This window comes from Canis aureus, chromosome 32 (genome assembly GCF_053574225.1).
Source record: "Canis aureus isolate CA01 chromosome 32, VMU_Caureus_v.1.0, whole genome shotgun sequence".
NCBI lineage: Eukaryota > Metazoa > Chordata > Mammalia > Carnivora > Canidae > Canis > Canis aureus.
Genome location: NC_135642.1, coordinates 16,837,541 through 16,864,477, shown reverse-complemented (window position 1 = coordinate 16,864,477; position 26,937 = coordinate 16,837,541). Strand labels below are relative to the sequence as shown.

At 43.6% G+C, this 26,937-nt stretch overlaps 1 long non-coding RNA gene across 12 annotated transcripts in view; it reads right to left on the bottom strand.

Moving 5' to 3' along the window:
• Window positions 1-26,937, bottom strand: part of LOC144303157 (uncharacterized) — a 177,214-nt gene that overhangs the window by 84,316 nt on the left and 65,961 nt on the right. For 7 of the 12 annotated variants that reach the window (XR_013370175.1, XR_013370169.1, XR_013370167.1 and 4 more), the window contains exons 3-7: window positions 22,166-22,338; window positions 21,260-21,314; window positions 20,674-20,726; window positions 20,473-20,590; window positions 20,134-20,242 (exon numbers count right to left, since the gene is read on the bottom strand). This is a non-coding gene — a long non-coding RNA (uncharacterized LOC144303157). Of the gene's footprint in view, window positions 1-6,383; window positions 7,017-20,133; window positions 20,243-20,472; window positions 20,591-20,673; window positions 20,727-21,259; window positions 21,315-22,165; window positions 22,343-26,937 lie in introns of those variants that run through there. The other 5 variants (XR_013370174.1, XR_013370176.1, XR_013370173.1 and 2 more) reach the window with 5 other exon arrangements.

Genomic DNA, 26,937 nt, shown 5'->3' with positions numbered 1-26,937 from the left:
TGGACACTAGGCCAACTCAGTTACTTTTCCCTTCCAAAAATTATGGCATTCTTTACAGAGGAAGTTCATCTGCGTAGTTTCTCTCTCCCTCTGCCCTGCCCCAGTGGTTCAATGGATACGGTTGATTCTCACCTACCTCAAACTGGGACACCTGTCCTTACTACACCATGATCAGACATGTGCTGGCACTGGGTACAAATGGTCAACAAGGCAGACATGCCATCATGCAGGCAACGCAGCATAGAATTGAAAGGCAGGGAGCTGGAGCTCTACCACCTGGGTTTACATCCCGGCCCTGCCATCTTCCAGCCTGTGTGACCTACAGCATAATACTTTAACTTCTCTGTGCCTCAGTTCCTCCATCTGTAAATAGGTGATAATATAGCACCTACTTTATAAGGTTGTTATAATGAACAAGTTAATTCATGTTAAACAGCATTGCCTGTCAACATGTCACATTGCAAGTACTCTATAAAAGTTATCTACTATTATTATAGTCTAGTGGGAGGTAAACAATAAAATAAATAGATAAATAAGCAAAATAATTACTAGTTGTAATAAGTGCTAGGGAGGAAAGGAGCCAGCCACACAAATAGCTGGGAGTGCAAAATTCCTGGCAGGGAGACAGAAGGAACAGCAGCGCAGAGTCCCTGAAACGGAAAGGATTTGGTGAATCATAACTCTTGAAAGAGGGTTCATGAGCTGAGAAGAGCCAGTCGGGCACGGAACAGCACAGGAAGAGGAGAGGGAAGATCAGATTGTGTTAGGCTGATGAGCAGCAGCAGAAAATTTCAATTTCATTCTATGTTAAATGGAAAGCCATTGGAGGGCTTTAAATGTTATCTAATCTACATGTTTTAAGATTACTCTGACTAATGGACTGAAGGGTAAGCAAGAGTAGAAACAGGAAGATAATTAGGAGGTTATTGCTGTTGTCCAGGATAGAGATGGCGGTGGCTGGCACTAGGGGGTGGCAGTGGAGATATAATGAATCAGTGGTCTAGAGTGTTATCTGCAGAGAAAATGCAGTGGACTCTGCAATAGGGCAGAGCCAGCTGAAGCATTAAAGGTTAAGAGAAGGTGAATTATCTCCCTACTGTAACCTGAAAGAGAGAGAGGCCTTTATTAGTAAACATGGCTTTGGTTTTCCATGGAAGATACACAATCACTTCTGCCCACAACACAAAGCAATGATTTACTGGGAGCCTGTCGAGGGTATAGCTCTGGGGTTGGTAGAAATTACTTTGTTCTGTAATGGATGCACAGATAAAGATAACTTCTTTTTTCCTTGATACATGTGCCTGAAACCACTGCTTTTAAGCCATCAAAATTATATTTATAAATCCTCTAAACAATAAAAATGAAAACAAAATAGGTATTGGATATAATAATCATGAGAGAATTAACTGACATGTTTTAGGTCACTTATAAAACAATAGATTCATATTTGGTAGGTTATATGTGTTTTGTGATATTTTGTGGGGCCTTCTGTTGCAAATATATACAGTATATTTATTAATATTTTATGGAAATTATAATATAATCTGTTTTAAATGATTAGATTGATTTTATAATATTTTCCTTTGTAAATATTATATATTTATATATTACCATATGCAAGACTGTTTTATATGTTACACTTTTAGTCAAGAATTGTAGCCCTAAAAAGGGAAATGAAATTTCCTTCATGAGAGTTTTTAGAAACCTACTCTGCCAAAAGTGGGGCCTGCTTATGATCTCTGTTTACTTTTCCCTGGCTCAGAGTCACACATAGCAGAGGTTTTAAAATCATTGTTTAGTATTCTCTTTTCTCTGCTCCCAAATAATTGAAGCTTTCTCTCTCATAATCTCTCTTGTTACTAAAAAATAGCATCTAAGAATGCTATTACAAAAACATTGCAAGAGCGAGAAAAACAATCAAATCAAATCAGCATATATTTATCAAATAACTAATACTTGAACTCCCTTTTCTATATATTCCACTTCCAAACTTCATTATTTCATCCAAACTAAAAATAAACTATATGTGGATTGAGCCACCTAAGGAAGTAAATAGTTACTTAAATAGAATGGGGGAGAGGTATAGTTAGAGAAAAATAAAGGAAAATAAAAGAAACCATCCAAACTTAGGGGCTACTGGCTCCCTATGCACTTTTCTCAGGATGGCTTTCTTTTATATATATATATATATATATATATATAATTTATTTATTTATTTGAGAGAGAGAGCACGCACGTGCACACCAGGAGGGGGAGAGGGGGCAGAGGGAGAGAGATAAGCAGACTCAGTGCTGAGCAGGGAGCCAGACATGGGGCTCAATCCCAGGATCCCGAGATCATGACCTGAGCCAAAGGCAGACACCTAACTCACTGAGCCATCCAGGCACCACTCAAGATGGCTTTCAAGAGTAAAACTCAAGAGAATTGGAGCACCTAGCTGGCTCAGTCAGTGGAGTATGTGATTCTTAGTATCAGGGTTTTGAGTCAAGCCCCATGCTGAGTGTTCAGCCTACCTAAAAAATAATAATAAAAATAAACCTCAAGAGAATTAACATTTGTTGCATGTGTGAACTTAGAGAAGACTCAGCTAATGTGAAAGCAAATGACCTTCTTGGGAAGGTCATGTTTCTTACCATCCTTAGAACAGGTAAATTCAGCACATGGGTGGAATAACACTATGAGGAGAAGAAGCAGAGCCAGCACTGGGAGATTAGGACAGTGTGTGAGAAGGCAAGTCAATTTCCATTTATTCAATCAATGCATAGATAAAGACTAGCAGATGGGAAGCCAGCCAAGGGACTCAAGGTTAAAATATATACTTTGAGTTGAACATTATGCAGACAATAATTCACAAGTCTTTGGCTGTATCAAAATGTCTGAACTAGAAGTTTCTCAAATCCATTGCTAAGCTAGGAATTCTATACACTAAGTTCATAAACATGTAAGTGAGAGGATAGGGTGGAGGGAGACTGCATGTCTCCAAAACGGTCATCCTTCATGTTTATGTGTAGAGGAGAATCTGCTTCTTGGCTAGCTTGATGTTAAGGATCTGTTTCACCCATTTGGTTAACAACCAAAATGGCAGACCTAACTGATTATCTAAGACACTAACTCCTAGGGCCAGACTGAAAACTAGCCAAAGTGCAGGGAAATTATCAAATTAAAAGGAAATCAGGGGATCCTGGGTGGCTCAGCAGTTTAGCACCTGCCTTTGACCCAGGGCATGATCCTGGAGACCCGGGATCGAGTCCCACATCAGGCTCCCTGCATGGAGCCTGCTTCTCCCTCTGCCTGTGTCTCTGCACAGCCCCCCTCCCCCCCCCCCCCCGCCGGTCTATCATGAATAAATAAAATCTTTAAAAATAAAAATAAATAAATAAATAAATAAATAAATAAATAAATAAATGGAAATCAGATTCGAAATGGCTATTTTTAAATGAGACACATCATTTTTGAAGGCCAAGGGATAAAATCAGGTTAGGGAAGGAGAGTAGGAGTACAAAGGAATATACTGCTATTAAAAATTCCAACAGAATAACAGGATGCCTGTCCCAAAAATCTGTGCCCCTATAATCTATTATCAACATAGAATCCAGGTAATTCCATTAAACACAAGTCAGATCATGCCCCTCTTCTCTTCTAAACCTTCTAAGGACTTCTGACATCGTTCAGAGTAATTGCCAAATCCTGTAGGGCCCCAAGTGATTTAAATGGTGAGGACCAGAAACAGAAGGCTCCGTGGGATATTTCCCCCTTTTTTGGCTCCCCAATGTTCTGTACATCCTTCCCAGCTAGGGGAAATCCTCTGCACAGTATGGTGCTTAGAAGGAGGCAGGGCTTATAGCAGTGAAAGAGGGACTGTTCCCTGTCCCCACTCTCTAATCAGCAATCTCAAGACCCAGGCTAGGCCAATCTGGGTCTGCATTTTTTTATTATTCCCTCAAGATTCAAAGATGGAAACTATTTGCAATGATGGAATCAAGGATGCAGTGGCTGTCACGCTGTATATGGTGGTAGCAGCACCACCAACAGCAAGCTGTCCGTCTTCAGTGGTGCCATAGTAGCATCCCAACCAGACTGTTCTTTTGCATGACTCTGGTGCCTGCTGAGCTTTCTTTGCCTCCTGCCCATTTTCTGAGGCTGTTTCTATAAACTCTCCTTTGATTCTAAAAGTTGCTATGACCTGCCAATAAATTCCTTTTCTGCTTAGATTAGCCAAAGTTGTTTTCTGTTGTTTAAACCCAAGACTCATGACAGGTAAAATGAGCTTTGTTGCACATCGATGAATCTTTGAATATAGAAGGGAAAGGAAAGACTAGAGTCTAGTAGGGTGTGCAGAGAGCCAGCTGGCTCTGAATAAAGTAGACAAAATTGAGTTTCTTGGGGCACCCAAGGAGTAGTGGCCTGGGATGCAATCTTGAAGGAGAGAGAAGAATCTGAGTAACTGGGCTGAGGAACCCATGAAAGAAAGGGATCAGGAAAAAAAGTTCTGATGAGCAATAAAAGGAAAGGCAAAGGAAAGTGAAATTGTAAAAGCTTACTCTAAATAGCCTTACTCAAAATAAATAAATAAATCAGTAACCTTACTCTTGGGGCACCTGGGTGGCTCAGTCAGTGAAGCATCTGTCTTTGGCTCAGGTCATGAACCCAGGGTCTTGGGATGGAGCCCCATACCAGGCTCCCTGTTCAGCAGGGTACCTGTTTCTCCCTCTCCCTCTGCCTGCCGCTCCCACTGCTTGTGCTCACTCGCCCTCACTCTCTCTCTCTAATAAATAAATAAAATCTTTTAAAAATAATAATAAATAAAAATAAACAGCTTTACTCTTTAGAATCCCACCTCCTGTCCTGTATCTTATCTGCCCATAATTTCTTTTCTTACTGGAACTGCTCAGTTAAAGTCAGCAGCTCCAAAGCTTTGGGTGAGATGTCATTTGCTACAGCTGAATTTAAAAAAAAAAAATCTTTTTAATCAATACCTAGGTAAATCTGACTTAAGAAAAAAATGCAGTTGAATACGGGTCATGTATTCTGCTTCTACAGGACTATTGATGGCTTTGTCATTTGGTTGAGTAATTGATGTATTTTATCACTTGTTGGCCATTATTCAGAGATCAATTTATTGAAACATGAAACTTTGGAACAGTCAACAAAGAATGCTACATTTCTGAGGTGAGTAGTGATAGGAAGGGTGTAAGTCCCTGCATTACTCAAGTCTCACACCCTACATCCCTCTCTGGCCCTGTCTCTGCCCCTCAGCATCTTTTCCTAGTCACTTCTCCATGTCCCTGCCTCCTTCCATCTGTGTGCTTCTGTCTAGATCTGCCTGTTTCTGCTTTGTTAACTCCTCACCTCACGTTCAAAAATGGTTTACTGCATCTCAGAAATAGCAAGAAAACATAGATTCAAAGTAAATAAGAAAGGAAAAGAAAAAGGAAAGAAAGACACAAACAAGGGTCAAAAATGAAACTAATACAAAAATGCATACCAGGAAGCCCTACTCACCGGCAAGGGGACCATCAGTTTTTGTGGGGTTTTTAAAGATTTTATTTATTTATTCATGAGAGACACAGAGAGAGAGAGAGAGAGAGAGAGAGAGAGGCAGAGACACAGGCAGAGGAAGAAGCAGACTCCTCGCAGGGAGCCTGATGCAGGACTCGATCCTGGGACCCCGGGATCATGCCCTGAGCTGAAGGCAGATGCTCAACCGCTGAGCCACCCAGGTGTCCCGGAACCATCAGTTTTATCCACTCTCTAGCAATCATTTTAAAGATGGAAATACAATTGGTATCCATAAGATAAAATTATACCAATTGCTCAAGCTTCCTAAATCTGCATAGTAACTTAATTTGTGAAAACGATGCATCACAATGACACAATTTGTCAGAAAATCCCTCCACCTCACAAATGGCCCTGCCACACTTAATAAGCAGAAATAACTGGCAGAGAGTTCACTCACCTTTCTTGGCTGGAAGAGCTGGTTTCTCCGTGTGCTTGATGGGAGTATTGCCTCACACAGCAGGTAATAAATTTGCAGAATTCATTACCCCCAGGAGGAGGTGCAGGCAGGAAATAGAAATGGATTTAAAAAGGATTGGTCAAATTTATACATGGTGAAGCCATCAGTGGCTCTTATTTTGTTTCTATTTAATAATATTTTATACTGTGATCAACCCCACCCCCTTACCTGCTATCCTAAAGGGCATCCTTACAGTTCCTTACCTTTTTCTCCAGTGAGATTTCTGATGCTATATATAATACTTTATATATATATATATATATATATATATATAGAGAGAGAGAGAGAGAGAGAGAGAGATTTATATACAGAAATACTCTATTTTTACTTTTTATAGAAATATATTTCAAATTTCACTAACGTTCAAATATAGATGTTTTAAGTCTTCACATTTTCAACATATAACACCACACAACACATAACTAAATTAATAATTACAGTGCTGCAGTCCCAACTAATACCCTGCTTTAGAACACATTAATTGTGCTTTGACAATCCAACTGAAGTAAAGCTGGCCCTGGGAACATTTAGGAAACTTTCTTATTGTTCAAGGCCCAAAAGGGAGTGAGGAAGGTAATTAGGGTTGGATGAAGCTCCACTGACACTTTGCATGGGCAGGTAAGTCAAGTCTCTGCTGTGTCCTGCAGTAGTAGGTGCCTCTCTATCCTACAATCCTGCCTGCCTGAAAATCGGGAAATACATGGTCAGTCTTTGCAGGAAATCAGCACAGCTCTGCTATTACCACTCTAGGGATCACCATCAATGTGTAGTGTGGCAGTTCTGGGAACCAGTCACTCTTCCCCCACAGGTAGACATCGGACATCTGTTCAAAGGCCTCTGAGCATAACAATGGGAGACAGGGTTCTGCTGGGCTTCAGGTCACTTTCTTCTCTTCACTTTGGGGAAACTGTGGAGAACTTACCAAGCCCTTGAGCAGCTGGGAAAAGGTAACCAGAAGCCACATCCTCACTGGTTTTTTAGGGAAAGAATTTCTGGGCACCTAGGGAAGGAATCAGTTTCAGGTGTCTTATTTAAACCAGGAGGCACTGAGGCTCACATTGACAGAGTTCTCTGGCCCCTCTGAATGGGGTGATTTTTGGAGGTGGGAATGAGTGTAGTAAACAGTTTTGCAGCAATAAAAATATGCTTTTTCGATGTGTTGGGATTTTCTGTAGCTGCCACTAATACGGCAGAGACAGGTCTCATGATCTAGAATCAAGCCAGGAAAAAGAGGCCAGTACTGTCCTGGTGTACTTTCCCATTAGTCTGACTAGGGCTTGCTTTGAGCCCCATTAAATTGGAATATCACCTTGGACAAATTCCTTAACTCCTCTACATCTTCCTCATCCATAAAATCAGGCAGCTAGACTAGGTTATCTTGAAGGTCATTTCCAGCTCCAAGCTCCTTTCTCTCTGGCCTGGGATCATGGTTCTGTGGCTATAAAAGGCACTGCTAAGGGTGTTCCTGCCTACTACCTGTTAAATTTGCATGATGTTTCTAAGTACTGATTTTTTTCCTGATGGTAAGAAAGCAACACTCATCTCACCAGAATATTCTTGATGAAATGTAAAAATATGTTTCTACAAACATTTGTACTGAGCAAGAATTGCTTGAGGTTTTTAGGGACCTACCAGGAGAGAGTTGGGAAAGCAAATTCAGGCTGCTCACTTTCCTTCTGTTTAAAATCAAGATGAGGGGTGCCTTGGTGGCTCAGTCGGTTAAGAGTCTTGACTCTCCATTTCGACTCAGGCCATGATCTCAGGGTCATGGGATGGAACCCCTCATCAGGCTCCATGCTCAGCATGGAGACTGATTGTGCTCTCCCTCTACTTCCCCCACTTCAAAATAAATAAATGAATAAAATATTTTTAAATAAATAAATTAATTAATATAATATAATATAATATAATATAATATAATATAATATAATATAATGAAGGGGCTCCTCAGTGGCTCAGTTGGTTAAGTATCTGCCTTCAGCTCAGGTCATGATCTTAGGGTCCTAGGATCCAGCCTGGCATCATCAGGCTCCCTGCTCAGCAGGGAGTCTGCTTCTTCCTCTCCCTTTGCACCCCCTTCATGCTTGTTCTCTCTCTCAAATAAATAAATAAAATCTTTTAAAAAATAAAATAAAGATGAAAAGGACACCCACCTCAAGGTGTTGTAGAGATTAAATGAAACCATATTTAGCCACCATGGTTTCCTGTGTAAACAATGTTATGAATGCTATGGTGAGTGCTACCATGAGGTGGCTATGCTTATCTCTGTGCAGATAAAAAAAAAACTGAGATTCAGAGAAGTGAAGAAAATTCCCCAAGGTTATATAATTATGACATAGTAAATTGGCTTTTAAACACACAAAAATTGGAATGCCTGGGTGGCTCAGTGGTTGAGTGTCTCTCTGCCTTTGGCTCAGGGCGTGATCCTAGAGTTCCAGGATCAAGTCCCACATCAGGCTCCCCAAGGAGTCTGCTTCTCCCTCTGCCTATGTCTCTGCCTCTCTCCATGAATAAATTGAAAATGTCTTTATTAAAAAAATAAATAAACACAAAAATTTGACTCCAAATTTCATCCTCTTAACTCAGTATATGTATGAATTGTTTGGCTTTGCAGTCCTCAGTGTGTGTATGCATTTTGTAGTCAGAAAGAGATGTAAACAAATGATGACTAGCACATACAAGCAATAACTCTAGACAAATAAATTCATTTTGCTAGGCCTTGGCTTCTATATCTGGAAGGATTAAAGGAGATTATATATATATATAAAGCACCTGGGGGATCCCTGGGTGGCTCAGCAGTTTAGCCCCTGCCTTTGGCCCAAGGCGTGATCCTGGAGACCTGGGATCGAGTCCCACATCAGACTCCCTGCATGGACCCTGCTTCTCCCTCTGCCTGTGTCTCTGCCTCTTTCTCTCTTTCTGTGTCTCTCATGAATAAATAAATAAAATCTTTAAAAAAAAAAAAAAAAAAAAACACCTAACACATGGCAAACCTTCACCACATGGTGGTTTTCATCCTGAATTTGTAAGTCCCTAAAACAGACCCTAAGAAAAGGGTTTGGATGCAGTAGTTTGTTTGGGAGATGATCCTCAGAAGTAAAAATAAGGAGGTGGGCAAAGCAAGACCAGGAAGGAAGAAGAGTCAATAAAGGATGTATTAGTGGCTCAAGCCCATCTAGACTGAGAAAATGCATGAAAGCCACCTTAGAATCATCCCATGAAAGCAACAGTATTCAGACTTGAGGACACAGAAGAATCTCCTGGAGGGCTTGTTAACATAGATTGCTGGGCTCCATTCTCAGACTTTCCCATTCAGTAGGTTTGGGATGGGGCCCAAGAATTTGCATTTCTAACAAGTTCTCAGATGACGCTGATATCGCTGGTTCAGGGGCCACACTTTGAGAACTACTGCATTAAAAGAAGCCACTGGTTTGTCCCCTACTGATTGAGATGCCCCATTGTTTGAGAATGAAACTATCACACACATATTTCCAGGCTGACCTACAATGGTGAAGCAAATTTGAGCAGCACCAAAGCAAATTTTCAGGCACAGCAAAAGAGAAACGGGTGCTACAAGTAGGAAGCAACTGTGTCCCACAGCAGCTGATGAACCCAGGTAAGCTGAGGGGTAGGGGCAAGGCATCAATAGTATCTGCTATACTTTCTCTTCATTATTGTTGCTGCATTTCTGGCCATTATTAGTCTCTAAACTGAAAAGCTATAGTCTCAAGGTCACTGGTGGAGAAATCTCTGAACCCAATGGCTATAAAGGTGGAAAACTCTCACACCCTGAGGCTGATAGCAGTCATGAAAGACTCTTCTAAGTCAATTTCTTCGTCAAATCAAAGAAATGAGGACAGGAGTGAATGAAGGCCAGAGCAATTATCAGTGAGTGACTGCAATGACCAGCAGATCCACTATGACCCAACACAAACTTCTGACCCCACTGAGGCACTTCCAGGCTACAAAGAGGATACATTTTACATACAAATCACGCAGAGCTCAGTGCTCTCCCACAAGCTTTTTGTGCCCTGTGGAGAAAATGGCTAACACTGGTGATAAAACGGGACTGCTCCATTATTCTGTTCCGCTGTACATTTAATTGTCAACATTGCAATAGCTTTAACTGCAAATAAGCACAATCTCATTGCCCATCAATTGTTTGATGGGAGGAAAACAGGCAATTTGGAGATGATTCTGAGATGAGAAACATCATTATTATCTTTTCATATGAGGTTTTGTTTTCATTCTTCACTTCCCTCACCCTCTCCTCAGTGATTATATTTTTCCACAAATTTAACATCAAAATACTATAGCCAATACAAAATATTTCAGCATTCATATGAGTCCTGAGGGTTTCATTTACTAATTTCAGATATCTGTAGTAGCATTTTTTTTTCTTTTCTCAAAACACTTAGTATCTCTTAATCCATTCATCCTCATAACAGTGTCTTGAGCTTAGGGAGTTGGAGTACTTTTTGCAAATGAGGAAACTGAGGCACAGAATAGCAAATTGACTTCTCCAGAAACTGACTGATAGTGATAGAGCTGACTCACACTAAATTTCAGAGTATCACATTCAAATTTGCTCATGCTGTTAGAAAATCTTTGGATATTTAATCAATGAGTATAGAGAATTCCTCATAGTTCCTCTTCCCTTATTCAAGCTAGTAGCAGAACTCTGCTCAATGCCCAAGGAAGACATGTGGTTCAAAAAATAGAATAATTCCTGAAGAATTCTACAAGTTCCCAGAGGATGTAGGAAGGAAAGTACAAGAGCAAGTACAAGACTCTCCCCAGACTAGAAAAGGAATAGAAATTCAAGAAGACTGAAAAGAGAGAGCTGTGTGCTAAATCAACAGGGATCCAGACTCCATTTCCTGGCATCACAGTCAGGGAATAAGCAACATGCTAGGAAGTGCTGTGGGTACAGGACACCCTAGGTACAGACCCTGGACTCACAAAGACTTTCAGAGCCCCAGAATATTTAGGAAGCAATAGTATCCCAACACTTGAAACGATATAGGGACAAAGGCATAGTACGTCTCAGCTTAAAGACAGATGACCCATCATCAGAGGTCCTGCAGTTTCTCCTTATGTCCCAAACATGGCACTAAGTAATACATGAAACATTGAACCAAATCCATGAGACAGAGGCCAGGGGTGGGGGGCATTGTAATTGGAGAACCCTCAGAATGGCTGAATTAATTATCTAGCAGAGAAAGAATGACTGAATTATATGATATAAAGTAAGTGATATTTCACATTTCTGGAGTCTGGGGCTAAGCTTCTCATCTGTTATGGTATCTGTTGTTGCTTTGGTACCCGCAACATTCTTGAACAAGAGAGTCTTAGAGAAAACAAGTGAAGAGGCACCTGGGTGGCTCAGTCGGTTAACCATCCAACACTTGGTTTCAGCTCAAGTCATGATCTCAGAGTCATGAGACTGAGCCCTGTGTTGGGCTCCAAGCTGGGTGTGGAGCCTGTTTAAGATCCTCTCTCTCCCTCTCCACCTTCCCCCGCACATGCACTCGCACTCTCTCGCTCTCTCTCAAAAGAAGAAGCGAATGGAGGAGGAGGAAGAAGGGGAGAAGGAGGAGATTTATCTGACTCTTCCACCTCAAAATGCTGGAGCCCTCTCGGCACTTTCCTCTGCTGCCTCTTGGTTCCACGGCTGCATCTTCCTGGATGCTTGCTCAAGAAAAACCTTCCACTACTACCATCAGAACACCACCTTGTAGTACCAACTAGATTATTTAATTATCATTTTCAGTCTCCTACCCACCCAAGCCCTAGGAGATATAACACACAAACTTCCATCAGCATAACTTCCATCAGAAGCAGCAGCTCACCATGCAGAAATTCTCGGATGAGGATATAGAAATGGATATAGGAGAAATACAGGGATCTAAGTAGAGAGAAACAGAGGTAAGGTATGAGCTACTAATGTTCACCAAAATGGACATAGGTTTAAACATGAACACCCCAGTACAGTATAGGAAGAGCATCTTCAAATTCTAGACAAGGCCATTGGGAGTGCTGTAGACATGAGCCATGCAGGACAAAAGGTTCAGAGCCACTGCATTATGTTTAATCACAAAGCTTTGGAACTATGGAAAGCCAGGAGAATAGAGTAGATCCTAACTCTACCATTTACATCCGCATGACTTAAGAGGAGAGTCATAGATAATTATTCTCTCACACAGTAATACTGATATTAGCAGCAGCAGCATCTCATCCTCATCATCTCTCCTACTACTACTACTTACAGCTAGTACTTGCTGACAATTTCTCATGGAACAGACATTATTTTAAATGCCTTTAAGCTGCACACAAATGTTTTGTAGTATCCTTTTTATCACAAGGATCTAAGGCTCAGAGAGGTTAAATGGCTTGCTCAACAAGAGAGTCAGTTGTCTAAAGAGAGCAAACCCTGTACTGTGAAATGAGAGCTCCGAACCACACTGCTATTCTCTGCATAGAGGCATAAGGAGGGTTTTAGGAGACAATCCAGGACTGCGTTACATATACTATACTGAAGCCATGCAAAGGGGATATATAATCATGGGAAAACCAAGTTCCTTCCCAATTCATGGAGTACTAGTCAGGGTTCTTGGTTGCAAATATGTAACATATATCCCTGCAAACCTAAGCAGAAAGGGAATTTACCCAAAGGATACTGAATGATCAAGAGCTATAGAAAGCCTGGCAACAACACTAGGCTGAACACTAAGGGCAGTGAGCTACAGTGAGGACCCTACCATAAGAACAATCCACTCGGGACCCACCACCAGCACTCATTGGCCCCAATAATTGACCATGGCTTTGCAACCCTAAACCCTCCCTGCCATGCTGCCTAACTAACTCAGTAATGTCAGGTTTAATCTGATCGGTAGTGAAATGAAATAGAGAGGCCAGGCAAAAGTTGGTCGAAACAGGCTTTTAATGGGACAGGCTCTCAGGCGAGGTTCCACGGCCCGGCCCGCAGGAGAGGGAAAGAGTGGGGAAGTCGCGCGGAGGGGAGGGCGAGCCGGCTTTTTAAGAGGGGAGGGGGGGGAATCCCTGGGTGGCGCAGCAGTTTGGCGCCTGCCTTTGGCCCAGGGCGCGATCCTGGAGACCCGGGATCGAGTCCCACGTCGGGCTCCCGGTGCATGGAGCCTGCTTTTTCCCTCTGCCTGTGTCTCTGCCTCTCTCTCTCTCTCTGTGACTATCATAAATAAAAAATAAAAAAAAAAAGAGGGGAGGGGAAGGGGGTTGTGTGTCTGTCCGGGGTGATAGGTATTAGGCATTTTACTGGTGAAAACAGCATGAGGCAGTAACTGCCCATGTCCTTATGTGGGGTCTGGGCAAAGTCCGGTTCAGGTTTCCTGCATAGGTCCTGTCTCCCCCTAAAGACGTGTCCCCAGGCGGTCTGCTGGTGATGGGAAAGCTCTGAGGTGGGGGCAACAACGTGGGGGTCCGCCGCCGTTTTGTTGGTGCCTCCCGACCCCCTTGATCCCGCAGCCCAACATTCCGATCCTTCTGTTGTTATAGGGCATCGGTTCAGATCTGGCTACTTCCTGCTGAGTAGGGGGCATCGTGGGGTCCCCCGGAGTGGGCAAGCAGGAGTAGGGGTGTAGGAGGAGTTGGTTGACAGATACTCGAGACATCTGGTGGATCCGTTCCTGTTTCACTGATGTAGTCACAGCATTCTTCGGTGAGAAACAGGCAGGCTCGGCCCTTGTCTGCGGTGAGGAGGCCCCGGGCACGTGGGTTCTGCAGGGCCGGCCGGGCCACTCGGGTTCCCTGGCGTGGGAGGGAAGCCAGGGACTCCGCCGGGCCTCGGCCATTGGGAGCCTTTCAGATGGGCCCCTGGTGGCATCTGCGGAGTGGATTAGACCCCCGTCCCCGACTCCGTGGCCACCAGGGTTGAGGCCTGGGAGACCCGATAACTAGTGGGAGAAAGATCACTCGTTTCTGCTTTTCGGGGGGCCTGGCAAGGAGGGCTACTTCCGCCTGACTATAGAGGGTTAATCGGGGAACCGGGGAGACAGGCAGACAGGAGAGAGGCAGAGGCATGGAGAGATTTGGAAAGGGGGCCATTGCTCCAGAAGAAACTGCCAATAAGAGCGTGATGAGAGGTAACATTGACAGAGTGACGTTGCAGAGGGAAGAGTTAGGGGTGGAAGAACAGAAAGGGAATTGGTGGTTGAGAGGGTCAGTGAATAAGGGAATGTCACCGAGAGAGGGATAATGTCCCGGAGGTGTGGGTGGGTGTGAGGTTGGTGCAGTTAAATGCATTAGGAGGGGACCCGCCACCAGGGGGGCTTTGCCCAAAGCGCCACAGATAAAACAGTGGGGCGGACTGCCCGTATGGGAAAGGCTGGCCAGGGAAGTGCCTTGTTGGAGAAGTTTTATCCAGGAGAAGGGGCCCTGGTCCTGAGCTGGATTAGCCTGTAGGTGGGTTTGGAGAAGTTGTTCCTGTGCGTGTATGGTGTGAGCTTGGTTACTTAGGGCGGTTTGGAGAAGTTTGTTAAAACCTTAGAAAGTGGGATCCCTGGGTGGCGCAGCGGTTTAGCGCCTGCCTTTGGCCCAGGGCGCGATCCTGGAGACCTGGGATCAAATCCCACGTCGGGCTCCCGGTGCATGGAGCCTGCTTCCCCCTCCGCCTGTGTCTCTGCCTCTCTCTCTCTCTCTCTCTCACTGTGTGCCTATCATGAATAAAATAAAATAAATAAAAAATAATAAAAATAAAAAAAAAACCTTAGAAAGTTTTAAAGCACACACCCAAATAGGATTAAAGACCCGATAAAAGGCAAAACATAGAAACTGGTTTTTGTGGGCAGGCTAAGAGAAAACAACCCTTTAGATTTTCTTATCAAGAGCAGACCAACAAATCAAGAAAACTCTTGAATAGAAAGCAGACTTTCAATCTTATACCCATGTACTTCCATTCACTTCTTAGTCTGTCCTGACCACACCTAAAATTCCTTTCCAAGGATTTCCCTTCACAAACCTTCTACCTTCTACACCTTCCTTTGCATTCAGAATTTGTCCCAAGCCATTTCTTTCCAGTCAGTCTCATTTAGGACAAAATTGCTTTCTTTTACCTTGAACAGAAATATATTCCCATTCCTTATATTTTTCTTACACATCTTCTACTTTTCTACATACAGAGTTGCCTCCCTTATTCCCACTAGTCTTAATTCTATTTAGCAGAGTTTTTCACTCTTAGAAGCCTTAGTCTCCAGTGAAAACTAAGGAGTAACAAATTTTGAACTGTCACACCAGAACTCTTTAGACGGCAAATTTATGAAACGGTTAAGTACAAAGCATGTTCACCAACAGATTCGAATATCCTTAGTTCCTTTGCAATCAGAAGTCAAAAGCACAAACTGATGTCCATTAATCAATGCTTCAGCACTTTATCCTGTTTGGAAAAGACCTAGATGTCCAATGAATTTAATCCCATTTATCATCCAAGCCTAACTTTAAGGTTTCAGGTTACCAAAGACTTTGAAAGGTATCTTAACAACCTATGAAACTCGGAAACAGACAATTAACCATCATTTTAGCCATTGTTTTTTACTAACAATTTGCAAAGAGATAACAGAGCTTATATGACCTTCAATAAACCTCAATAGAATAAAATTTTCAGGCTTAGTAGTGATAATTTTCAAGACCTATGTTAGTTAAACCAACATATTTAGTTTAAGTACCTACTATGTCCCACCTGGATCCACTTAAAGTCAATTAAAGTCAATCAATTTGCTACCCATTGTCAATTTTTACCTGAGACACTGGTGGGGAATCTGGAGTGGGCAGTGTTAAGTCCAGGGGGTGCTCTTCTTGCTCCTGGATGGTGAGGGGAGGAGGAGCCCCTGCACCTGAGGTACCGAGGATGGCCTAGAAGCCAGCTAGGCAGGCCCTACCGGGGTGCTGCAGAAACAGGAGGAGGGGGAGGGAGAGGGGGAGGCAGAAGAGGGAGGTGCTGCCAGAAGGCAGGGAAAGGGCTCCTGGTTCTAGAGCGCATCGGCTCCCACAGAGGAGCGGACCCATGTTTTCCCACCAACAAGGGGGAACAGGCAGTCCACGTTGGACCTGAGAAGACAGGGAATTTCCCCCGAAACAAAGGGAGTTTTGGCAGCTGCTTGGGAATATTTCTTAAAGTCTGTCTCCAGGCAGACCAACCCCAGTTGGCTCCAATTATAGCCTTGCACGGGGACGTGAAGGAGAAGGACAAATGGTGGCCTGGAGTTTGTGTAGGATATCCCAGCCCAGGAGAGGAGCTGGGCGGGAAGGGATTATAAGGGAGGAATGGAGAAGGGGAACCCATCCAGGCTGCAGGAGAGGAGTGGGGTGGTCCGTGGAATGGAGGAGGTGCCATCAATTCCCACCGCCGCTCCTGCAGAACGGAGTGGGCCGCCCCGTCCAACAGGACTTACCGCCACCGCCACCGTGGGCAGGACCCTGGGCTCGGCCTGGGGGAGGGGGTGCGAGTCTGGGCCCGTCAGTCGCCGTTGGGAGGCCGGACTGGCTGCACTTGGGCTCAGGGCTTCCTCCGCGTGGAGGCGCCGGGGATCCCCGAGACCGGGCAGGCGGATTTCCAGTGGGGCGCGGCCGCGTTGGCTCCTCGGGATTGGGACCTCGCGGGCCCAGCGGCCCTCGCTGCAAGCCCCGGCGGGGGGCGGGGGCGGGGGGCTCCCCCTTTCTGCGCGTCCGGAGCCCGCGGGCCGCAGGGCGCCACCAAGGCGGGGCTCTGGACTTGGACCTTGGCTGGAGCCTGGCCTGCCTGAGGTTCAGCCGCTTCCCTCGGGAGGTAAAGACCTTAAATGCCCTTTCACCCGGCGGCGATGCGGGAGGACTGAGGGATGACACGGGATGACACGGTCGCCCAGACAGTAGCCCCGCCGCGAGGCAGGCGCTGGGTTACGGCCTCGGCCTCGGGAGCCTATTAAGGAAAACTGCAGGGTTTTCCCCTGGGTCCTGCCCGGCGACCGGAGTTTGTCTGAGCCGCGGGCCCGTGCGCCCCGAGGAGGCAGTGGCCGTGCGCTCGCCCTGGCCAGCCTGGAGCCGCGCGGGGACCCAGGGCGGGCGCCCCAGCACCCACCGCCGCCGGCATCGGCCCGGCCCTCGCGCGTGCTCCGGGGCAGCACCTGAATACGCAACCTCTCCTCCTGCGAGCGGGGCCTGGACTACGCGCAAACCCGGCCAAGTCAAGTCACAGGCCTGCGCCAAATACGGACTTCCTGGCTATAGTTTCCCGGGCTAGCAGAGTAAGAGCCCAGCCGTTTTTCAATTTGGGAAAAGTCCTGGAGCGAGAAAGGAGCGTGGCCCCGAACGGCCCCTCCAGCTCCCGCCACCCGCCTCCTCTCGCAGGGGCAGGCCAGGTCGGGGGAGGAGGAGGCCTTGTGGGATTTTGCGCACGTGGAGATCTGGAGATCGGAAGGGAGGTTGGAGGGGAGGTAGGGGGTGACGGTTGGGGGCCAGAAACGGTAAAGAAGTGTGTGGCTGGGAGGCAGGAGGAGAAGGAGAGGGGGCAGGGGGAGGGCTGGCATTCCCCAGTAGGTGGACAGGCCAAGGTCTCAGGAGACTCCAAGGGAGGGGAAGGGGGAAAGGACTCGGGGCTTTTGGAGCTGAGGGAATAGGTGGAAGGGAGGGAGGCAGCGGCGCCCGGGCCAAAAGGACCTGAGTGCTAGAGCATGGGGAGCAGAGGGAGGGACAAGAGCGGAGGTCCCAGAAAGCCTGCACGTATGACACCTCAGTCCACTTGCCCTGGCGTCTACAGAGATTGTCCAGGTCCGTGAGAATTTGCTAAGACGACGTTTTCTGAGGTCCTGTGAGAACTCCAGAGTTTCAAAATTGGCCAGTAGACAAACCAATGGAGTTTTGGGGTCTAATTTGTATTGGGCAGTTCCCATGATTCCATTCTAAGTGCTCATTCAAAAGCAGTTGATCAGCCACCCTTAGGTCACAGGCTCATTCCCTACCTTGCTAGAGATCTGTAACTGTCAACTATTGCCACAATAATGCTATATAACAAACCACCCCAAAACCCAAGAGCTTATAGCGACAAGCATTTACTTTCTTGGCTCACTACAAGTCAGCTGGAGTAGCTCTGCTTCAGACTGCAAATCCGTCAGGATCAGATCTGCTCCGTGAGTCTCTCATCTTCCTTGGATCAGAAGCTAGATGGCCATGTTTATCTCATGTACGTCATCAGTGCAAGAGCATGAACTGAAATACCTGATGCCTCCTGAGGCCCTGACTTTAAACCAGCATACTGCCACTTCCACAGATATTCCATGAGCCAAAGCAAGCCACAAGTTGTATGACCAGTCCCAACATCAATAGGGAAATACGCTCTCCTCACTTTAATGGGAGAGACTGCAAAGTCACATGATAAAGGGCATGGATGTACAGAATTCTAACACAAAAATGTGTAATATATTGTGAATTCACTCTATCACATGGGCCAAAAAGAAGGAATGTGCTTCTGTTCCCCAAGGAGTAGAAAGGGTGTTCAGCTTCTACTCAGCCACTACTCATTCTAGGGAAGAGGCCTTCCAGAGACAAGAGGACCAGACTAAGAAACCTCAGAAATGAGAAATCCTCTCACTTCACGCAGTGAGTTATAATCTCAACCCAAGTTCCAGCTTAGGGTCAAAATTTTATTGCAAGTTTTTAAAGAGGTGGACTTATTCAGTATGTCTCAGCCTGTGATACCCATCAATTGTATTATTTCCCTGGATGATTTTTTTCAATTTTTATTAGAAATGACAGCTTCTTTATTAAAAAGGCAGGAAATATATCGAAGAAAAATACAAGCAACAGTAATCAGGTGTTAAAGGATATGAAAGTCCTATCTTATGATAGAGAACTAACCATATCTTTAGAGGATTTATGGTTTGAGTGGTTTATTAAATCTGACACCAGGCCTGTAATTACCACCAATTATTTGGTCATAGTGTCAGTTCCATTTAAAGTGAAAAAGATAGTGATGGCAACAGCTTATTTTTAATAACTGATTTCAGAGAAAACCATTTTATGTCCAATTGCTACTTCTTCACCTTCTGATCTCCAAATAAAAGACTTGTACCTGTGGGGTTACTGGTGTGAACCCCAACTCAGGAAAGCAGCCACAAGATGCTATTATGGGCTGACAGTAAGGTATATATTTACTCCACTGCTCATCCACCCTATAAACACCTGGGTGCATCCACTGGGTGCTGGCCCCTACAGTAAATGCCTCCTAAACACGCTGCATTCGACTGAAATGCTGAATCTGAAAAATCTCACCACATTACTAAGAGGGCCTTCATTCTCAGAGCAGGAAGACACTTCATAGAGTCTTCTGTTGTGGTGCTTATGTATGAGGAAATGCATCCTTCCAGGTCTATGAATCCGCTCCCTCTTTACTCATTTAAAAAAGAATTGAGTGCTTTTGTTTGGCTGTTGAAAGCTGCCATCCTTGGGAACAAATGGCTTTCAAGTCCCAAGAGTGCTAGCAGGACAGCGTCTTACCCCTCACGCACTGGTCCCTGAGCCAGGGAGGGGAGTATAGCTCCAAATACAAAGTTGCCAAATATAAATGAAGTTACCTTTTAAAAATCCGCTTTTCTTTCTATTTCCAGATAAATGAAGTTACCTTTTAAAAATCCGCTTTTCTTTCTATTTCAAGATACAATCTCCCGCAATCTGTATCAAATGTATGTAATTTAGGGACTAAGTATTTATACACTTCTACTTCGAAGTGCTTGTGTTTGATACTATGTTCAAATGCCACACCCACCCACCAAGTTTTTTGCTTGATTTTGCTTCAGTTTTTCCCCTACTCCCTTAACTTACTTTTATGATTCTGGAGTTTAAACGACAGCAACTATGAAAACCCAGAAAGTGTAAATTTAAGAAGTTTTAACCATCTAATCCACGGAGGTGAGTGGATAAATAAGGTGTCAAGATTCAATTTTGACATAAAGAGTGACTACTGGTAGGAGACTCGACTGAGGTCATCTTTTCCAAATGTTGTCAGTGGGATGGAGTAGGAGAGAAAGGAGAGATGAGGGAAGGAGGAGGACATTAGGGAGAAGTCTGTATATTCTCATTCAAACAGACAAGCAAACAAAGACTAAGAGAACCTTTAAGCCTTTTGGTAAAGGCTCCTCACTGGAGGCAACACATGTCATCGTCTGTCTCAAGCTCCGAGCCTCTCTTCAGCGTGAACACAGCTGCTTCAGGAGACAGAGACTGAAATAGAAAACCAGCCATGGTGATGAAATGTGACAACTTGCTTCAGAAAAGACATGTTTGATGTGTTTTCCAACTGGATGTTTCTAAAATTTATGGCAGTTTCAGACAAGATTTCCAAAGAAATCCTTTTTCTTACTCATTTCAAGCTTCTGAATCTGTAATATCCTTATCACTGCTGCAAAAAAGACACCAAAGAAAGTTTCTTCCCCGCCAGTTTCACAAATTACCTTTCAGTCTTGAGAAGATGCGTCTCCACTTGGCCAACTCGGGTATCTCTCACAGATCACTCTGGCTCATCTTCCCCAGCATCATAGGACTTGCTTCCTAGAGATTCAGTTTTCTCATCTGCACAATGAAGAGGTTCTGCTAAATAATCTTTAATGCCCCTTCCACATGTAACATGCGGGAACCCCAATTTTACCACCAACCTGAAAGCATTTGAAGGATTCATTGCAACCATAATAGTGTTAATAGGGACCTTCTGGAAACACGAAGAGAAAAAACAAAGAGATGTTTTAGGACAAGGATTGAGTTTCTAGTAATAGCCAGGGAAACATCCTGCTCCATGTAGGAGAAACCTCTGCATATTCCACATGGAATAAACCCTCCATAGATAGATATTCTGAAATACAGACATATACAAGAAGCAGCTACATGAAGGCACAAGACAGTGAAGGGAAGTAGATTCTAGTGAGAATGAGATGCATGAGAGGGGGCATTGCATGGAATAAGTCCTCCATTTTGCTGCTTCTCTTATAACCTGAAGGGAGGCTCAGTCAGCATATATAAAGCATCAAGCATGTGTAGAAAATTGCCACTTTTTTGGCCCAGGGAATCAGAGTACTGAGTCCAGGGTAACTGTAGCCATTGGATAAAGAAACAATTTGGGAAGGAAAAGAACCAGAAAGGGAATACTCAAATTCTGCCTCCTTACATGTCTGGCTGACTCCAGAGCCATGTATGCAAGGAACAGCCTTGAAGTACCTCACCTAAAGGTAAAAGATCAGAACTGACCTGAGTTTGGAACTAGAGAAAAGCAGAGTTGGGAGCTCATATCTAATCAAGTGTGCTGGAATGAAAAAACGTGACTCATTAGAGGAAATGAAAAAGAGCATTCAGAGTCTCTACAATATTACATTGATAACGTACATGATATAATCCAAAATTACTCAAAATATAACAAATCAGAGAAATGGAGATCCTTAAGCACAACAGACAAGTTCACGAGGAAGGTCATAAGGGATATTTACTCCCTTATCTCCCTTCCTGTGAGGTCTGGCTATGTCCGGCCATCCCATAATGTTTTAAATTACCTACTCCCTTCATACCCCTCAATCCCAGGAGTCATTTTATTTCTCTAAGTTTGGTATTCAGTGAGATATTCATTTCAGGGGATAATAAGGGATTCTTTTCACCACTGCATGCCCTGAGCACCCAGAAGACCATCTCCTAATATAAAGGGATTTTTACCAACTTTTGCCCCCAAAGAGCGAGCCTGTATCCCTCAACTCCCTTTGAGGATTGGTTGTTTATAGTCTGCTCCCAGTAGCAGTATCGTAACACCAAGGTTCTTGATTGCAAACCACAAAAATCAAAGTCTAGCTGATTAAAAAGAAAAGACATTTACAGGAAAGAACAAAGTAGTTCAGAAAAGTATGAGGGAGACAACTGCTTCCAGCCATGGTAGAGTAACAAGAAATCCACTTTAAAGAGAAAGATACCAAAGGTAAAATCAGATGATGTGAAAAATATACCATGCAAACACTAAACATAAAAAAGCTAGAGTGATCATATAGCTACAAAGCAATTAGGTAGCTCTCTACAAGCCAAGAAGGGCAGCCTCAAGCCAAACCTGCTGACACCTCAATTGTAACTTCCAGCCTCCAAACTGTGAGCGAATATTGTCTTCAGAGAGCTTACCTTTGTTAAGATAGTGGAACTTTGGGTTGGAGTGTAGAATTGGGAGCGGAAGGACACTGGCTAGAAGATTGAATGTCCACAGTGGCATCCGATGCAAGTGATCAGTGTTATCAGCATTTATGGTGTGTATAAGAGCTGAGGGCAGTGGAATGGATGGAGCATGTGCTTAGACTCTGCCTCATGTTGCAAAAAAAAAAAAAAACATAAGTATTAGAAATACTTTCAGTATTATTTCTGTTCTGGGATCTAACACAAAGTGTGTTTTATCTGCCTATAGTATGAGAAACAGGAGACCAATCTAATAGAAATTCTTACAAATGAGTACAGTACATAGAAGCTGGCAGGGATGGGGGAAAGGATGGAGAAGGGAGGCACACAGGATCAATTTTATGTGCCTCTCACATAATAGGTATTCAATGTATTTGATATTGATAAAAATGACAGATAAACTAAACCTATTATGCTTGGGGTTTTTTTGTTTTTTGTTTTTGTTTTTGTTTTTGTTTTTGTTTTTGTTTTTAAAAAGGATAGGACAGCCCGGGGGAAGGTGGGGGGGAGAGTTCAGTGGTTTAGCGCCACCTTCGGCCCTGGAGATCCAGGATCCAGTCCCACATCAGGCTCCCTGCATGGAGCCTGCTTCTCCCTCTGTCTGTGTCTCTGTCTCTCTCTGTCTCTCTCTGTGTCTTTCATGAATAAATAAACAAAATCTTTAAAAAATAAAAATAAAGGATATTAAGTACAAATGCTATCCTAGCAATGATGTCCTACAAATGTGACTAGTTACCTGAAACCCTTTTTAACACCATGAATTAAATATATCTTTTATAAAAATTATAGGCTACCGAACCTTTATGGCAAAAGCATCAGGAAGAAATTAAGCAATGAGTCACAGCACCATGTAAAGACAATCAACCAGAACCAATTTTCAAGCTTCTGTCAGGGCAGTATTTATAGCATGTGATAGCTGGGTCAGTCCTCTTTGAATAAGAACCATGCACTAAGTCCTAATCACCATTCCCGAATGCCTATTAGCAGGACCCAGATCAGCTTGGCATTAAGTGATACCGTGATGATGTTAAAAAGCTGGCACAGAGAAGGCCTGAGGTAATGAGGGCAGGTTTGGGCTTTAATGAAAGGAAGGGGAGGTGGCTGTCATCCCTCTTGGGTACTACACATCACGTTGTCTCTAAGTCAAGCAACCAATGACGCAAGAGCTGTGCCTTCGACTGAAAAAAACGCTTAATTAGATCTATAACTACACTGAGCCCAAAACTTCACAGGTATCTTTTCTATGTTGTATGAGGTCTGTTTTCAATCTGGCTTTTATACTGCTAACCAAAGAATTCCAAAACAAAATAGACTTTTTGAAAACAACGTCAGTTGAAAATATTCTCAGCTCACTCCATATTTTTTAAAGAAGATATATATTTTTAAAGTTTGAGTAATTTTATTTAAAATATAGTATAAATGGGGATCCCTGGGGGGCTCAGCGGTTTAGTGCCTGGCTTAGGCCAGGGCCTGATCCTGGAGTTCCAGGATCGAGTCCTGCATTGGGTTCCCGGCATGGAGCCTGTTCTCCCTCTGCCTGGGTCTCTGTCTCTGTCTCTCTCTCTCTCTCTCTCATGAATAAATAAATAAAATCTTTAAGAAAAAAAATTTAAAAAGAATAAGTGTAGCCCTGGGGATATGATGACCACTCTGTAACTCCTATTTCTCATCTAAAAAAATGAGAATAGTAACCTCCTCATGGGGCTGATAGGAGTACTAAACGAGTGAATACCCTTCAAGTTCTTGGCACATAGGGGTGCTGGGTGGCTAAGTGAATTCAGTGTCTGCCTTCTGCTCAGGTCATGATCCCAGGGTCCTGGGATGAAGCTCTGCATTAAACTCCAGTGAGCCTGCTTCTCACTCTCCCTCTGCCTGCCACTCCCCCTGCTTGTGCTTGTGCTCTCTCTCTGTCAAATAAATAAATAAAATCTTAGAAAAAAAAAAGTTGGGATGCCTAGGTGGCTCAGTGGTTGAGCATCTGCCTTCAGCTCAGGGCATGATCCTGCAGTCCCGGGATCAAGTTCCGCATTGGGCTTTCTGTATTGAGCCTGTTTCTCCCTCTGCCTATGTCTCTGCCTCAATCTCTCTCTGCATCTCTCATGAATGAATGAATGAATGAATGAATGAATGAATGAATGAATAAATAAATAAAATCTTTATAAATAAATAAACAAACAAACAAATAAATAAATAAATAAATCAAACTGTTCCTGGCACACAGTAGGTACTTTCTTAATATTAGCTAGACTTCTTATAATTAATGTGTTATAGGATTTTTTAAACAGATTTTAAGCTATTTCTACTCATAGGTAATAGAGACAGTAATCTATGATAAAACTTAAGAGATCTTTAAAAACCCATTGCCCTTAAAATATACATTTATTCAAAAACAGTTTTATACATTTATATAAAACTGTATATGATATGGCCTTGCCCTTGAGAAACCAATCTACCAAACAATTTTTTTATTTTATTTTTTTTAATTTTTATTTATTTATGATAGTCACACAGAGAGAGAGAGAGAGATCGAGAGAGAGAGGCAGAGACAAAGGCAGAGGGAGAAGCAGGCTCCATGCAGGGAGCCCGATGTGGGATTCGATCCTGGGTCTCCAGGATCGCGCCCTGGGCCAAAGGCAGGCGCTAAACTGCTGCGCCACCCAGGGATCCCCAATCTACCAAACTAACTATAATATTAATAGGATATGTTTTAGTAACAAAAAGAAAGAGAATATACAAATTATCTCTTACCATCCATTGATGCAGTATATCAAGCATTTGAAATTTAGGGAAGACAAGCAAAACTACAAGGACAATGAGATTAGGTAGTTATTGTCAAGGGGTATTGATGCTCCTTAGAAATAAACAAGTTGCTAAGGTAAATTAACAAGCAATAGGAAACCAAGTGTAAAAGCCAGAGGACCACTTTGGTAGCACAAAGAAGTCCTTATCTCCTGCAGAGCAATGAAAGAAGAAACCAATGTTCAAGGCCAAGATTTAATGGTCCAAGTGACTGAATTACAAAAAAAAAAAAGGTCAAATGCCCAACAATGGCAGGTCTATTACACCAAGGTCAGGGCAAGGTCTCCCTACTTGGGAAAACCTAGTAACTGATATGCAATGAAGACATCTGGCAGGAAGCCCCTGAACATTTTGACTCCCTAGACAACTCTGAATTTTCTGAACCAACAGAAGTGGCCCATCCCCTATTAAGAGCTAATATTACCCCTTCCACCTCATCCTGGAAGACAATGCAAAGATCTCTTCCCAAGAAGGCAATAAGATCTACCTCACTTACCTCCCTTGCTACTAGGCCTATAACTAAGGTTAAATCACAGCATAACCCAGCTGGGAATATGCTGGGCCTGATAAGGAAAGAAAGGGACAATGTCTTCAAGGAAGCCACAAACCCAGCCAAAATACACCACCATGTACCAGCATATACCAGAGTAGTATATATGCATATGGGACCGGATTCTGAGGGTGATTAATCAAGGTGACTGGAACACAAACTTAAAATAGGAAAGTATTCATCAACTTGGAAGTGGTCTCCAAAGATACAGAATTTATCCCTTGACAAGGACCCCAACAGATAGTATGAGCTTGCTATAAAAATGGCTCCTAGAACATTAATTAATAATTACAGATGATGATCCCTGAACAAAGTTGCAATGCCAGGATTATCATGGCAAATGGTGCAGGAAGGGATTTAAGGACTGACTGAAGTGGCCGAAATGAAATTGAGATACTATGTATGGCCAGAAGACCTGCTCAATGATTATGTTCCACAGAAAGGCCCAGAAGACCTACCATTTGCCAAGACTCTAATGTGGTGGAGAGAGGCACCAATGCTAAAATGTTCAGTTTTGTTGCTCTTCTACAGGCCAGAGGTGATGGTAGGCAAGGCTGTTATGGAACAAGGCTCCTTAATAGCAATGGGGATAATAGGGCCCCAAAGCAAAAGAGAACAAATGGTAGATGTAAACAGCTCAAAGCCAGAGGATTGCAGTAATGGTAATGAATGGCAGGGCTGGCGCAGCAGTCATGAAGCCTGAGGTATAGAGAGTTACACAGATGATTAATAGAAACCAAATATCTAAAGGCAAAATACATGGGTACTACTCAGTTTATATCAGCAGAGGAAATTAATGATGGACTACCAGGAGACCAAATACAGTCTCCTCTACAAAAGGCATGATCCCTTATGCAGTTTCCACATTTGAGCCAATTTTCAGATCTAGAACCCACTGAATAGGTTGCCTGATACCCAGGAGGAAGGACTCTGTAATATCACAGCAGTATATACGCTAACGATTGCTCTGACTCTTCCCCAAAGGGACCTATGACCATTTATTTGGGTAAATGTACGCTGGGGAAAGGGAAACAGCCAGGGCTATGGAATATAGAGTTTGAGGACCTTAGCTGATAGCTGAAGACCTGAAATATTATCATGGACCCTTATGAGAGTAGGGATAAATGGGAGATAGGTAATAAATGGAGCCATAGCCAGGGTCTGGTTTATAGTAGGATCACTGGATCCACAGATTAACCTGGTGGCAATTTCTCCAGTGCTAAATTTACAATTAGCAGTTGGTATTACCCAATACAGTGGGGGAGGTTGGGCAGGAATAGTGGAAATTAGTGCCACCCTTAAAGATGTAAAGGATCAAGTGGTAATTGCCTCCCATAATATCTCCATTTGATTCTCCACTCCAGCCCCTACAGAA